The following is a 15,897-nucleotide window of genomic DNA, read 5'->3' as shown; positions in this document are numbered from 1 at the left end:
ATTGTTCGTTGTCAAATTATAGAACTTCGTGTTTATAATCAAAACTGTTGATATTATAAATCATCCTATAAAGATCGCGTATTGGTAAATGCATTATGGACCGTCTATGTATTTGTTAGATTGACTAAACAACTTTAGTTTTAATTTATTTTTTGCAGAGATGATCTTTACAATGTGATTCTAAGTATGAACGGTTCTGATCATAAGCACAAAGTTCTGTGATTAAAATACTAAGAATTTTGAGTAGGAGTTCCTACTCATCTTTGAGGAGGCAAGTATTGTTCAACAAAGCCCTACTAGTTTTATTTGTTGGAAGAATACTTGGATATATCATCATTTTTATAGTAGCAATTGGATATAAATTCTCAGCTAATACAAGGAAACTTCACAAAAGAATTAGTCTCATACATATCTAGAGGATATAAATAATATTTAATTTGAATTTCAACTTTTTTTTTTTTTTTTGATAGAAAAAACAGTACATTAAAGGGAGAAACCCCTAGAACACCCTAAGCTCACACGATCAAATAACAAGGCTCTATTTGCAGCGGGCGGTAAAGATCTATCCCAAAACATGAATCAATATAATCTTTGCAAGGCACCATAGAAAGAAATAGACAACAAAAATATAGATTTTATAGCAAATATTTCTTATAATGCAATGTACCTAAATATATTATAATCTGATGTACCAAATTTATTTTAAATAACCTAAAAATACTAAAACAAATTACTATAAATGAATTATGTACTCAAATATATATTCATTTAGATGCAATATGTCAAAGTACAAAGAATCTAGGGCGGAGCCACCTTTGTACTTGGGTGGCTCTGGTACAGTCCAGATCATTCCATCTGCGTCGTAGATCTAAATCCTTCCCCTCCCTTAGTGGGGTTTATATATTTTATGTGTATACTTACTTACGAGGGTCAATGTATGATGAGTTAGGCTTTACTAACTTGTTACGTGACGGGTGAAACCTACTCTTAAGAACCACAGCAAGTGGCATAGTGGTAAGAACATAGACTGCAGCTCTCCAATAAACAAAAAAATGTGAGAGGTCCCGGGTTCTATGCTCTGAGTTGGTGAGTTTGCTGGACTCTGGCTACGGGTATGGTGAAATTCCCCATAGCCTCTCAAATCCGGAATTGTGGATAATTATAACTTGCCACTAGTTGTCCCCTGTTTATAAAAATAAAAAAAATCTACTCTTTGAGAAAAGATAAATTTGATAGATAGAGAATATGCTCCTCAACATTAAAATTAAAAAAATAAATTTAAAAAGAAAAAGAAAAAGAAAAGACCAAAGCTCTTGTTTATTCCAATGAAAATGATTAATCAAATCCCATCTTATTTTATTTGATTCGAGAAATTTAGATTGGTACTGATAAAAATTGAAGAAAAAAAAAGTAAAAATAAAAGAAATAAAGAAGAAGACAAAATTTGATGGATGGGGAGCGTTTATATGCTCTCAAAATTACAATTAAAAATAACCAAAGCTCTTATTTATTTTCAGATGCAGAAGAGCAGATTTCACATAGTACTAAAATCAAATAATTAAGGAGCAACTAATTTCGGATGATCCTCGTTCCACTTAAAAGGTTCCCATGTCTTCTGATAAGGATTCCACCTGAACGGACCCTCTGGTCTTATACTCCATTTACATTTAACGCACCATTGCAAATCTCTGTCTTGTATGTAGATGTCGAAGTAGTGAGAATTTCCCGACCACTGGAAGTTGCAGAAGAATAGTGTACGCCCAAAAACATGGGTACCAAATGAAAATTCATAGGTGCCTTGAACAGCTACTACATGCGAACCAAGATCATCATCTCCAGATTTACAGTGAACGGTCAACTCTGCACCCAAATCATTAGTCATTGTGACAGTGGAGTCGACTCCAGCGTCGCACATAGTTAAGAACAACACTAGAATCACAAGCAGAAAAACATTTTTGATAAACGAAGCCATGCTGATATTGTTTGGTTGAAGTTTAGTATAACACTAAGTTTCTTTGTGGAAGAACACTTGGATGCATCCTTCTTTTATAGTGACAATTTGATATCAATTCTGAAATAATAATTTAATGTGGTTGTTTTGTCCCCAAAAATGCTCAAAATTTTTTGCCACATGAGAATACATATATGAAAAAAAAAAAAAAAAAAAACAAAAAACAAAAAAAAAAAAAAAAAAAGGGCTCATACACATTTAGAAAGGAAACAGTTTTGCTTACCATCATATTTATCACTATTAGCCACATACACATTTAGAAAAAGAGAATGCCAGCTACCTTTTCTTCTTACATTTCCCTACTTCTCTTTCCCATTCATTGCTTGTCCCGTTTATTCCATTATCACTTAAAATTATGTAATTAATGGGTTGAAAACAAATTTATTTCATTTTCACATATACTCCTCATTAATTTTACCAGCTCTTTTACCATCATATTGTAATAAGGAAACACATATCCACATAGTTATAATGGTCAATGCTTACAAAATATACAAAAAAATTACTTTGCGCCCATGAATTCTATTTAGAAAAGACAACATTTATTAATGATAAATAAGTAAATAAATAATATTTCAGTTATGTATTAGAGTAAACTTTATATTGTGATAAGTAATGATTTCTCTTAGTCTCATCTTAAGAAAACACGCCTCTACATAGTTATAATTGCCAATGAATACAGAAATATGCTAGAAATAAAATACTTGACGCCCAAAGAATTCTATTTAGGGAATACAACATTTATTAAGGATAAATAAGTCAATAAATAAATTTTTTTAACTACGCTTCTATTAAGTAATTGTTGAACAGTATGAATTCACATAAAAAAAATGAGAGACTTTGCATGTGTTATAAGTAATTAGTCTACTCCGCATATTGTTAATTCGTTATATGGTGGAACCTCAACTTTCTTCATAGTATCAGAGCATGTTGTCCTGTGTGTGAAGCACAACGGGCACACATGCTACATGTAACCCATTTGCATTGTCCACATGCTTGGCTTGAAAATTCGCCACATGTGAGGGAGTGTGTTGAGAGTATGAATCCCAAATCGAGAAACTGAGGGACTGTGCATGTGCTTATAACTTATATGTAATATTGGGATACCCCATATTTGACCCTTGATCCTAAACCCTATATATAACATTTTTTGCATTCCTTTTAAGCCGTTAGATTACATAACACCTAAGGGTTATCATTTAATTATTAAATGACATGGATGCTTATGTGAATTATAATTAACATTGAAAAAGAAAAAAAACTGATAAAGAATAAAAACTAGAAAAAAATAATTAAAAATTAAAAAGAGGAAGAAAACCTTGCGCACAAAGGCCTCCATTGATTTGTGCAAAATACCTTCAAAGTCTTTTGAGTCTTCATTCTCATCTTTCGGTAAAAACCCCAAAAACCTCTTTGATTCTATTTCAATTCCACACTCAGATTTAATTGTATAAAAAATTTCAGGGAGGTAGTGAGAGTTGTTGATTTAGGTTTTAGTTTTGTCAATTTAATGAAAGAGCGAGGAACAAAGATTTGAAGCAGACTGATACTTGATTTGCTTTAATATCAAAATTTTGTATCCATCAATATTGAATGAATGACACTGAATTTGACAACATGAGTGATGGGAATTCGACGTGTTGCGGTTGGACGAAGCAATTCGGATGGTCGTGCTTCTGCATTTGCATCCAAGATGAACGCCATTGTCGTTTCTTTCTTGTGTTTGCAGAACTTTTTATTTTTATTATTTCCTCAGTTTTTATTCTTTTCTTAGATTTAATTTTTATTTATTTCTTAATTATAAATTTATACCTCATTTAATGTTTAAAATCCTCTAGATAACTCTTAATCAAGACCGTTGAATATTACGAGATCTAAAGGTTATAAAAGAGTGTAAAAATGTTTGTAAAAATCTTTGTCCCTTGATCCTATATATCAAAAACTAGTAGTTTAGCGCAAATGATTTATTAAATCCCATCTTACTTCAAGAAATTTGGATTTGTCGTCATAAAAATAAAAATAAAAAAAAAAGATAAAATTTGATAGTTAGAGAGCATAGCTCGCCAACATTAAAATTAAAAAAAAAAAATTGACCAAAGTTCTTGTTATTCCAAATGATGAAGTTCATAATCCAAGTTCCATTATCCATCTCTCATAAGAACAAAGAAATTAAAATTAAGTAATTAAGTAGCAAATGCCGTCGGAACATCCTTGTTCCAGTAATAGCAAATGTTATACGAATTGTATTCTGGATTCAACCTGCATGGACCCGTTTGTACTATTCTCCAAGTGCACTAATCGCAACCTCCCTCATCTCTATCTTGTATGTATATGTCGAAGTAGCGAAATACAGCCAGCCAATCGAACCTGCACCAGAATTGTGTAAGCTCCAAAAGATGTAACCCAAACGACATCGTTTTCATGTAACCCAATATACCACGCAAGCCAGCCAACAGTGATGGGCAAATACCAAGGACTACAGAAGGGTAAAGTTGATTAGGAAACAGATTAAATGTATGTTTGCGAACTAAGGAAGCTGTATGCTTACGAACTAACAAACTAATACGTCTAAATCACTAATGATAGTGTTATATAGAAGACAACTTGATCATTTGGTGTCTAATTTTCGATATGACTCATAGAATTTTCAAGGTATGGCGAGGGGATTAGACGTGTCGAAAACTTAAGCTCTTCTAACCCTACCATTTCGGGGAATTGGATTTTTCCTCATAAAAAATAAAATAAAATAAAAAGATAAAATTTGACAGTTAGAGAGCATAGCTCGTCAGCATTAAAATTAAAAAATAAAAAAAATAAAAAAATGACCAAAGTTCTTGTTTATTCCAAATGATGAAGTTCATAACCCAAGTTTCATTATCCATCTCACATAACAACAAAGAAATTAAAATTACGTAATTAAGGAGCAAATGCCGTCGGAATATCCTTGTTCCAGTAATAGCAAATGTTATACGAATTGTATTCTGGATTCAACCTGCATGGACCCGTCGGTACTATTCTCCAAGTGCACTCATCACAACCTCCCTCATCTCTATCTTGTATGTATATGTCGAAGTAGCGATATACAGCCAGCCATTCGAACCTGCACCAGAATTGTGTACGCCCCAAAAGATGTAACCCAAACGAAAAGTCATAGCTACCTTTAAAGGGAACCACATGAGTACCAAGATCATCGTTTTTGGATTTGCAGTGGACGGTCAACGGTATATCTGGACCAATATCGTTATACATTCTTACATGAACTGCATCACACATTGTTAGAAACAAGGACACTAGAATTATTAGCAGAAACACATTTCTCATGAACGAAGACATAGTGGTATTGTTTGTTGGAATATAACGCTGAATTTCTTTGTGGAAAAAGACTCAGATATATCATATTTTTGTAATCGCAATTGGATAAAAATTCTCAGGTAATATAGGAAACATATCAAAACAATCAGTCTCATACAGATTTAGAGAATCCGAACAAAAAATTCTTAGGTAATATAAGGACATAAATCCAATATCATCTTGCGAGGAAACGACGGTTTTAACCTCATCTATTTCCGTCTAATTTTTAAATAATAATATGTTTAAGTTATCATGATTTATTTCTATAAACAGTTAATTATGTACAATTCTCGAAATTTAAATATTTAAGTTGAATAAGGTTTCAGTTTCAGATAGAGCGTATTTGGATGCAGTCCTTAACCGCTAATACACTTTAACTGAAACCTTATTGATGATTTTCAATTTTTTATCAAAGTTCTTTGTTTTCTTCACAACCAAAAACAAAAAAAGTTCAAAAAGGAGGACAAAACTGGTTTTAGTTTTTATTAGGCACTTATATGGTTATGCATGTGTTCCTTGCAGATTTAGGAAGGATTGCAAAAACTCACTTGATGCTCTGGAAATTGCTTGGTGATTCTATTCGGCAGGTTTTGAAAAGTCTCATTTTTTGTTCTTGGTTGTTTTTCCCTTAATGTGTATTTATCCTATTTGTACGTTTGGTGCAAGTCTGTCTCTTTATTATTTTGTTTGTTGTCATCTGTGAGAATGGTTTTTTATTATTCGCATGATGTTTTGCAGGATGAATAAATAATAGATTAGGCATGAGTCGCCATGTGTGTAACTGTGTAAGATAACTTTCTTCGTTTTCATTTAAAACGGTTTACAACGACATCGATTATTTATGTTGATTGTTAACGTAGAGATTGGATTCAATGTATTTGATTGAATTGTTTGCCTCATTATTTATTGTTTACGAATTAAATTTTCTCCTGGGTGTTGTGCGCAATGAAAACTCAATTTTTAAGCAATTCGGACTCTCTTAAATATTTGCTACTTTTGTACATTTTGTACAACTCTGTCTCCTCATATTAATGATATTTGTTTTCTGCTTGGATGAGTTTGTGTATTGCTATTGCCCAAATATGTAGCTTATGTAGTCGTATGTCGACTTCATTCAACCTATGTGAAAAGCATTAAAAAAAAAAACAAAAAAAATTAAAAAAAATAAAATAAAAAGTCAATGGAGTACAAAATGAAAAACAGTTTGACAATTTTTTTTGGTTTTTTTTATTTGTTACACAAATGTTCTGGTTTTGGCTCTCTTATTCTTCTGCATTTTCTTTTCCTTACTCCACTCTTCTGTTTTTGCCTTTTGGAAATGCAATATGAATTACATGTTACGTGGACAAACTTCTATCTAAGCATAAAAGCTTTTTGGCTTATGAGAGACCGCATAAAGATTGCTATGCTTCAAGACCTTTTCGGTTCTCTTTAGATTATTGTCATAGATTAATTGTTTAATTTTTTTTTCTTAACACTATTTAGTTCCTAGCTGTATTTCTTCTTTTATTTTTCGGATCTCTTTAGATTATTGTCATAGATTAATTGTTTAATTTTTTTTCCTTGCTATATTTGTTCCTTTATTTTTCGTTTCTCTTTAGATTATTGCCATAGATTAATTGTTTAATTTTTTTTCTTAACACTATTTGGTTCCTTGCTGTATTTCTTCCTTTATTCTTTATTAACCTCTCTGAATGTGCTTTCATGCGTGCAAAGAGCCTTTCTCAAAGAGCACGTAGCATCCGTGATTAAAAAAGAGGCTAATAGTTAATTAAACAAATTAATTTTTGTAATGAAGATCGTTGACTGATTGTTTGGGCCCGAAATATTATTGCTGGGCCGAGCAGCAGGATGTGCTCGGCCCAAGGAGATGATAAATACTATGGGCCGAATAATAAGGCCCGGGCCAGCTGGCAGGGTCGGCCAAATCCCATCAGAGATAATCCGGATAAATAGAAAAGTCGAGGAAATCCTGATGCAATTAGGATTCTCGACCAGCAAGGAATGAAGTCCCGAAAAGAAGGAAAATTCAGAATCCCAGTAGGAGTAGGATTGTTCGAGGAAGAGGCGAATTGGGAAAAGGACTCCCGATCCAAATCGGAGTCAGATTCAAGGAATGGGGGACTATAAATACAAGAAATCATGCAACAGAAAAAGATCTTCAGAATCAGCATACAATTGCCCTGCGCAAAACCTCTCAAACACCTTTAGTTTTTTTTTTCCTTTTCTTTTCCTGCCGACACACCTTCAGTTTGGATAAACAGCACTGTGGAAGCGCCCGGCGAGCACCTTCAGTTTGGATAAACAGCACTGCTGCCGCAGAATCAGCCGACCGAGAAGCACCTTCAGTTTGGATAAACAGCACTGCGTCGAGGTCGACCGATTATCTATCCAAGTCTCGGTCGAGAAAGGTTTTCGAACCTTTGTTGGCAGAGGTCACCTTGCTAAGCTTTCTCGGCATAGTTAGGTGTTACGAATCGCATTGCTCGGCGTACAGGACGCCGAGTGGTTTTATGATTGGATACTCGCAAGTAGGTTTCAGGGTTCGGCATTCCGACGGCCGAACTACGTTTACCATCAAGACATACATCACGTTCGAGTACCTGTGCCCATACACCTTGGTCTCGATTCGACGTGCTTATACTCTCACGAATATAATCACGGTGACCGAATCGGGCTCCAACGATTATTGAACTCCGCAGAATTGGCAGCCTTGTCTTCAGGCTGTAGAACTCAGAGACCGAGAGCGTTCCTTCCTCGGTCGCAATCGCAAGATACAGAAGTCAACGACGCGCTCCAAGCGACATCAACAAATTTTACTCCTCGGCCGAGCTCGGCCGACGAGTTGGCACGCCCCGCATTCAACCGAAGGACGTAGTTAGCTTATTAGTTACTCGGCCTGCGCGCCACGTAGGCTTTGTAATTTTTAGGGTCAACATTTTGGCACGCTCGGTGGGACCATTTGTGCTAAACCTTCGGAGTTCATGACCATTGAGACACGGTCTACGAAGCAGAAAACAACCATGGGAAAGTCAACGACTGACTTGCCAGTGCAAGGCCTTGGGCAGGATTTGCACTCTACAAAAAATCCGATCATAATTGCGCCGCCCGAGGCCACAAGTGTAACACGCCGAGAGAATGAGGTCTGTCTCGGCGGGCAACCTTACAACCCCGCAGTCCCGAATCAAACAGCTGGGATGTTCGTGGAAGGGATTATGGAAGATTGTGATGACGATGGTGGGGAAGGTTCCGATCCACCAACTAGGACATTCCTTCGGAGACGACTAGATGAACAATATCGTCAGGTCGAGCAGTCGATTGGTCAGAAGATGAATGATTTGCTAGACGCAATACGTAGTAACAGCGATACACAGACCAGAATGCTTGAACTACTGGTTAGTAAAGCCTTCGAAGATGGCCAGGTCGGCCAGCCTCGGCAGCTCCCGACGAATTTGCCCATCCCAGCCGAGAGAGGGTCCGCTCGGCCACAACCAGTCCTCTTGGAAAGAAGAGGACCAGGAAATAGAGCCGAGGGACCAAGCCAGGGAGAAGAAGCCGCTTCCGTAAACATCACCGAAGTCCAGAGAATGATTGACTCGGCCCTGAAGAAAGGGCCGAAGTTTCCAAAATTTATCCATCCATACCCAGCTTATGTAGAAAGGTTTGAATACCCACGAGGATTTAAGATCCCCGATTTCAGCCTCTTCGCCGGAGAATCATCTTTATCCTCACTAGAACATGTGGCTCGGTTCACAGCGCAGTGTGGGGACGTCAATAGCGATTTCTACAAACTACGGTTGTTTAACTTTTCACTGACAGGCTCAGCTTTCGCCTGGTACATTAATCTTCCACCCAACTCCGTGCAAAGTTGGGAAGAGTTGGTCGAAAAGTTCCATGAACAATTTTATCGGCCAGGGATGGAGATGTCCGTATCGTCGTTGGCCAGGATGGCTCAAGCATCTGACGAATCTCCAATGGAATACCTAACAAGGTTTAAGTCGGCCAGGAATTGGTGCCGAGTACCACTCCCGGAGGTGGAGTTCGTCAGGATCGCCCTTAACGGATTAGACGTGGAGTACAAAAAGAAGTTTCTGGGGGCAAATATTCGAGATATGTACGAACTTGCTCAACACGTCGAACAATATGAGTATCTGCTCCGAGAAGAAAAGATATCCAAGTCACCATCCCGGGGGACGTTGTATAAGAACCCCACGGTGAGCTATGCATCGGCCGAAAGTGAAGACCCTCAGTATGTTAGTGTGGATGCGGCCGAGATAATAATAGACAAACCCTATGTTTGCAAGGCCTTGGCGCAAGTAAATACCAAAGACGCCAAAACCCGTTTGGCCACCGAGGAAACGAGTAAGTCATCAAAAGTATACACTTTTGATATCACCAAGGCTGATGCAATTTTCGATCAATTATTGGCAGCAAAAATCATCAAGCTTCGGCCGGGACATACTATCCCTAAGGCCGATGAATTAAAAGGAAAGATATACTGCAAATATCATAATTCTAATAAGCATGCAACCAATAATTGTGTTGTGTTCCGGGACACAATTCAAAGTTGGATCGAAAAAGGAAAGTTGAAATTTCCGGAAAAGATGGCGGTCGATGTTAATCCTTTCCCTTCCACAACGATTGGTATGGTGGATGCTCACCTTCCCAGAAACAAAGGGAAGGCCGAATATGTCCCGGTGCAGCATATCCGTAAAAGGAATGGTCAAACAAGACTAAAGCTTGATATATTTTCAAATGCACCACCAACGGAACAATCGGTGCGACCCGCCGATGAGCCGATGACGAGGTCAAATTCCGACGAAACTTGTGGATCGAAGGTTTTATGTGACCATTGTAAAACAATAGTTGAACCTGGGAAGAAATCTTCAACCCCACCAACGGCCCCTACGGCGTCATCAAAGGGATTAGGTCCACGACGTCAAGTGTTCGACCGACTCGGCCCACAAGTAAAGCCGAAAGAACAGACCTCGGTCAGGCGGCGTCTTGACTTCGCCGCACCCTTCTACAATGAGGATTATTATTCGCGCAATGCCAACAGTTCGGGCTCGCCAGTTGATCGCAAAACTTTCAAACCACCAAGGACATCAGATCAACGCTGGTACAGTTACAATTCTCCGACAGGTTTGTATACGGCGCTGTCCAAATCCCAAAAACGTCGTCGTCAACGGATAGATTGCATGGCTCGGCGACGAGAAGCGCAGGGCAGCCCGGCCAACAAATGGCAACCAAAAAAGGCCGTGGAAGATAGTAGCGAACGGCCAACCCCGACTATCATGACCGAGTTAGCCGAAGGCAAGAAAGTAGCGGATGCTAATTTCGAAACCACCATTGAGGAGGCTGAGAAACGTATTAAGATCCTTCTCCGGCCTGGGGAAACGAGAGCTCGTCTAGAGTACTTTACACAAGAGGCCGAAAGGAAACTGTCTCCGTTACCACCGCGCGAGCCGTTTATCAAAATACGGCGCAACTTACACCCTCCATTCCTCGGTGCATCCATGGAATACATGCGAGAATTTCATAAGAAATACTCCGCAAATGATTTGTACGGACTCCCCAAGGCATGTCAGGAAGCCCTCGACTTAGCGCTGACTTGTCCCGATGCCGAGCAAATTATCCAGAAAACTTCTGATCCAGCCATTAAAGCTCGGTTTCAACATATACGGGAGGCTCGGGTCCTGGGTTTTGAGGTCGATCCTTATACAGATATCGACACCGCCGAATTACCCTTCTCGCTTGAAGACCTCCAGCATTTACGTTATCATTTCGAAGTTTTCTCGGCTGTATCGCTTTTCGGCCTCACGGCCGACGAGGAACAACGGATAGCACGGTTGGATACGTATCTAGACACGAGGAACGCCCGTATTGCCTATGAAGAACGAGCCCGTGTAACCAAGGATCAACATGAATCTTCGGCAGTCAACATTGTCGAAGGAAATCGCCCACCCACATTCGATTTGGTTCCTACTTCTCAGATACCGGCTCTTACCGAGGAACTCAAAAGTTTAATTCAGGATGTTCCGCCAACTACTACTGAGGCTAGTTCTGCAGACGACGATGACCACGAGCCAATGGGTCCCTCGGTCCTCGAACATATGGAGATCAGTATGGTCCACGTCCTACCAGCCGAATTCCAGCCAGGTACCCACCAGTCGAATTTCTTGGACGGGGACGTAGTTACCGAGGAAGCAACGCAAGTAGACTTCGTCGCAAACGACGACGATAGAGAAAACCGAAGCGGGGACAACCTTACGGCAGCTTTGGCCGAGCTATTTCCCCGCTCCCCTTCGGTTAATCTCCAACACCTGAAGCCGTTGTATGTCACGGCTCATATCGAAGGATTCCCCATTTCTAAGGTGTTCGTCGACTGCGGCGCCACAGTCAACATTATGCCAATCTCCGTCATGAAGGCTTTACGCCGTTCTGATAGTGAACTCATTCCGTCAGGGATTACTATGAGCAGCTTCGTCGGTGACAAGTCTCAGACCAAAGGCGTACTTCCGTTGGAAGTTAGCATTGCCGGTCGTCAACATATGACAGCTTTCTTTGTCATTGATTCCAAGACCGATTATAACGCATTACTTGGTCGCGACTGGATCCACCAAACCAGTTGCATTCCGTCATCACTCTACCAAGTCCTCATCTTTTGGGATGGCAAATCGGTCGTGGTCCACCCAGCCGATAACCAGCCATTTGAAACCAACATGATTCAGGCTCGCTATTACGATGATCACGTCGGCTACATCACCCTCCAAGGCCTTAACGAGGATGGGCGGCCGACGAGAATTTCGGTACAGAAAGTAATTGAGGTCGGCGCCGAGACTGTCCAACAGGATTCGGCGAGACTTGGCTTGGCAGATCTAGTCACCAACGCCGATGATTGAGCACACCACGCAAGAAAGGCGTCAGGCCGCGGTTTCATCTACAATGGAACGTCTGCTGGCCCATTGGTACGCCATTACCAAGCAACCGCACTCGGGCGTCAATTTAATCGAATTTCTGGCCGAAGCAGATAACGGCCCCGTTCTTTCTTTCGATAAAGTTCAGGCTGCGCCGGCCGAACTCGAAGACCATCGGCCTCAAGTCAAGGACCCGTTGGAGGAAGTTAACGTAGGCACGGCCGAGGATCCTCGAACATTGTTTATTAGCGCGTTACTCCCACCGTCCATGAAGGTCGAACTACGGAAGTTCCTCCACGAATTTAAAGATTGCTTTGCGTGGAGCTATCATGAAATGCCCGGCCTCGACCGAAACCTTGTAGAGCATGAGCTACGCATCAAGGAGGGGTGTAAACCTTTTCGACAGCCTCCTCGACGATTTTCGAACGAAGTACAGCTCGGCATTAAGGAAGAATTAGTTCGGCTTCTGAAAGCCGGATTTATTAGGACCGCACGGTATGTCGAATGGTTGGCCAATATCGTCCCCGTGTTAAAGAAAAGCGGTGCCCTTCGCATTTGCATCGATTTCCGTAATCTAAATCTGGCTACTCCCAAGGACGAGTATACAATGCCGATTTCAGATTTATTAATTGATGCCGCAGCTAATCATGAACTGCTCTCTTTTATGGACGGTCATGCGGGTTATAACCAGATTTTCATCGCCGAAGCTGACGTCCACAAGACGGCTTTCCGATGCCCGGGGGCACTTGGTACTTATGAATGGGTCGTCATGCCTTTCGGCCTCAAGAATGCCGGCGCCACATACCAACGAGCCATGCATATGATCTTCCACGACTTAATCGGTACAATCGTCGAAGTTTATATCGATGATGTGGTCGTGAAATCCAAACGTCGTCAAACACATCTGGACGACCTGAGGCAAGCGTTCCTTCGCATGCGCAAGAACAACCTCAAGATGAACCCGGCCAAGTGTGCTTTCGGTGTTTCGGCCGGTAATTTCCTAGGATTTTTAGTGCACCACCGCGGTATCGAAGTCGACGAAAATAAAGCTCGCGCCATCATTAGCGCCCCACCACCAACGACAAAGAAGCAGCTCCAGTCGTTACTCGGGCAGATAAATTTCCTCCGTCGCTTCATCGCCAATTCGGCGGGTAAGATGAAGGCATTCTCTACGCTCTTGAAACTTAAGGATACCGACAAATTTGAATGGCGCGAAGAACATCAAATGGCATTTACACAAATCAAGGTGGCTCTTTCAACCCCACCCGTGCTCGTTCCACCATGTCGCAACAAACCCTTGAAATTATACATTTCGGCAGCTACTGAATCCATTGGTTGTCTCCTCGCTCAAGACAACAATGGAGGGCGTGAACAAGCAATCTTTTATCTTAGCCGAAATCTGAATTCACCAGAGCTCAATTACTCCCCTGTCGAAAAACTGTGCTTAGCTTTGTTTTTTGCTGCGTCCAAGCTTCGGCATTACATGCTCCCATCAGTAACGCAGGTCATCGCCCAAACAGACGTAATTCGATACATGCTCACTCGGCCTATTGTCAAAGGCCGAATCGGGAAATGGACGCTCGCGTTATCCGAGTTCAGTCTTCAGTATGTACCCCAAAAGGCCGTCAAGGGGCAAGCTCTCGCCGATTTCTTGGCCCAACACCCTTCTCCTTATGGTTCTGAGGGAGACAACGTCGATATCGGTTTCATCACCACGCGCGATAGTCATTGGACTATGCATTTTGATGGTTCCAGCACTTCGACCTCGGCGGGTGTGGGAATTGCAATTCAATCGCCTGACCACTGCCGATGGTATTTTTCCCTCAAGTTGGATTTCAGCTGCACCAATAATCAGGCCGAATATGAAGCCCTCATTATCGGCCTCCACGTTTTACACGATCTACGGGCCTCCCGCGTTCTCGTCCTCGGTGATTCCGAACTGGTGATTAACCAGATAAACGGCCTGTTTCGTTGCATGAGTTGTACTTTAGCGCCCTATCACATGGTCGCCACCTACCTGGCCGAGTCGTTCGAACGGATCACATTTGAACACATTTCACGCCTCCACAACACAGACGCCGACGAACTCGCCCAGATCGCCTCCGGAGCACAACTCAAGGGGGGCAAGCTAGGCCGAATTGCAGTCACAAGTCTGCGCTCATACCCAGCCTTGATTAATCGGCAAACTCTCCAGCGCGCACACGTAATACGCACAAGGGTAATGTCTCTCCCATCCTTACTAGAACGAGGAGATCCCGTGGAAATATGTGCTGTCGAAGTAGAACCAGATGATTGGAGAAGGACGATGTTACGATACCTCGATAACCCCAATGGGAAACATGACCGAAGAACGAAGGTCCACGCCACGAATTACGTGTCGTACCAAAATGAGTTATACCGCAAGGGCGAGGACGGGTTACTACTATTGTGCCTCGGCCCACAAGAGGCCACCCAAGTAATGGCCGAGGTACATGAAGGAATTTGTGGGGCACATCAGTCCGGACGAAAGATGCGTTGGTTGCTCCGACGACACGGTTATTTCTGGCCCAATATATTAAAAGATTGTATCGAATATGCACGGAGATGCGTCCCATGCCAAATTCATGGACCTGTACAGAGAGCCCCGGCCGAATTACTACACTCGGTCACTAAACCTTGGCCGTTCAGGGGTTGGGCAATGGACGTAATTGGCAAAATCACGCCATCATCAGGGGCAGCGAAACACGCGTGGATAATGGTAGCAACTGACTATTTCACCAAGTGGGTCGAGGCAAGGTCATACGCCGAATTAACTGCTAAAGAAGTATGCAACTTCGTAGAAGAGAATATTGTGACCAGATTCGGCGTGCCAGAAATGATCATAACTGATAATGGCACTATATTTACGGCCGATAGGTTTAGGGAATACGCGGCAAGTTTGAATATCCGACTGGAGCAATCTACGCCGTATTACCCACAGGCAAACGGGCAGGCCGAGGCAAGCAATAAAGTGTTGATCGGCATCCTTGAAAAAATGGTAAAAGAGAAACCAGGGTTGTGGCATTTGAAGTTAAATGAAGCATTATGGGCATACCGAACTTCACCCCGGTCGGCTACTGGAACCACTCCCTACGCGTTGACTTATGGACACGACGCTATGTTACCAGTCGAATTGAGTATAAGCTCGTTGCGAGTAATTGAGCAGAATGATTTGTGCAGTATTGAATATAGTCAAGCGATGCGACAAGAGTTAGAAGACTTGGAAGAAAGTCGAATCGACGCGGGTAACTTGTTGATAGCACAAAAGAAAATTGCCGAGCGAGCATATAATCAGCGTGTAAGACAAAAAACGTTCGGCGAGGGAGAACTGGTTTGGCAAACTGTGTTGCCTGTTGGAATAAAAGACCCCAGATTTGGCAAGTGGTCGCCAAATTGGGAAGGGCCATTCATCGTTCACAAAGTCCTCGGCAAGGGGGCATATCATCTAAGAGATCGGACGGGTTCAGTTCACAAATTACCGATTAATGGAAAGTTTTTAAAGAAGTACTATCCAATTACATGGGAAATGCAAGAGTAAGACCATTGTATTGAGAGCAAGACGACCATTGTATAGCAAAACGACCATTGTATTGATAACAG

Source organism: Pyrus communis, chromosome 11 (genome assembly GCF_963583255.1).
Source record: "Pyrus communis chromosome 11, drPyrComm1.1, whole genome shotgun sequence".
In the NCBI taxonomy this organism is placed as follows: domain Eukaryota; kingdom Viridiplantae; phylum Streptophyta; class Magnoliopsida; order Rosales; family Rosaceae; genus Pyrus; species Pyrus communis.
This window is presented reverse-complemented; position numbering follows the sequence as displayed.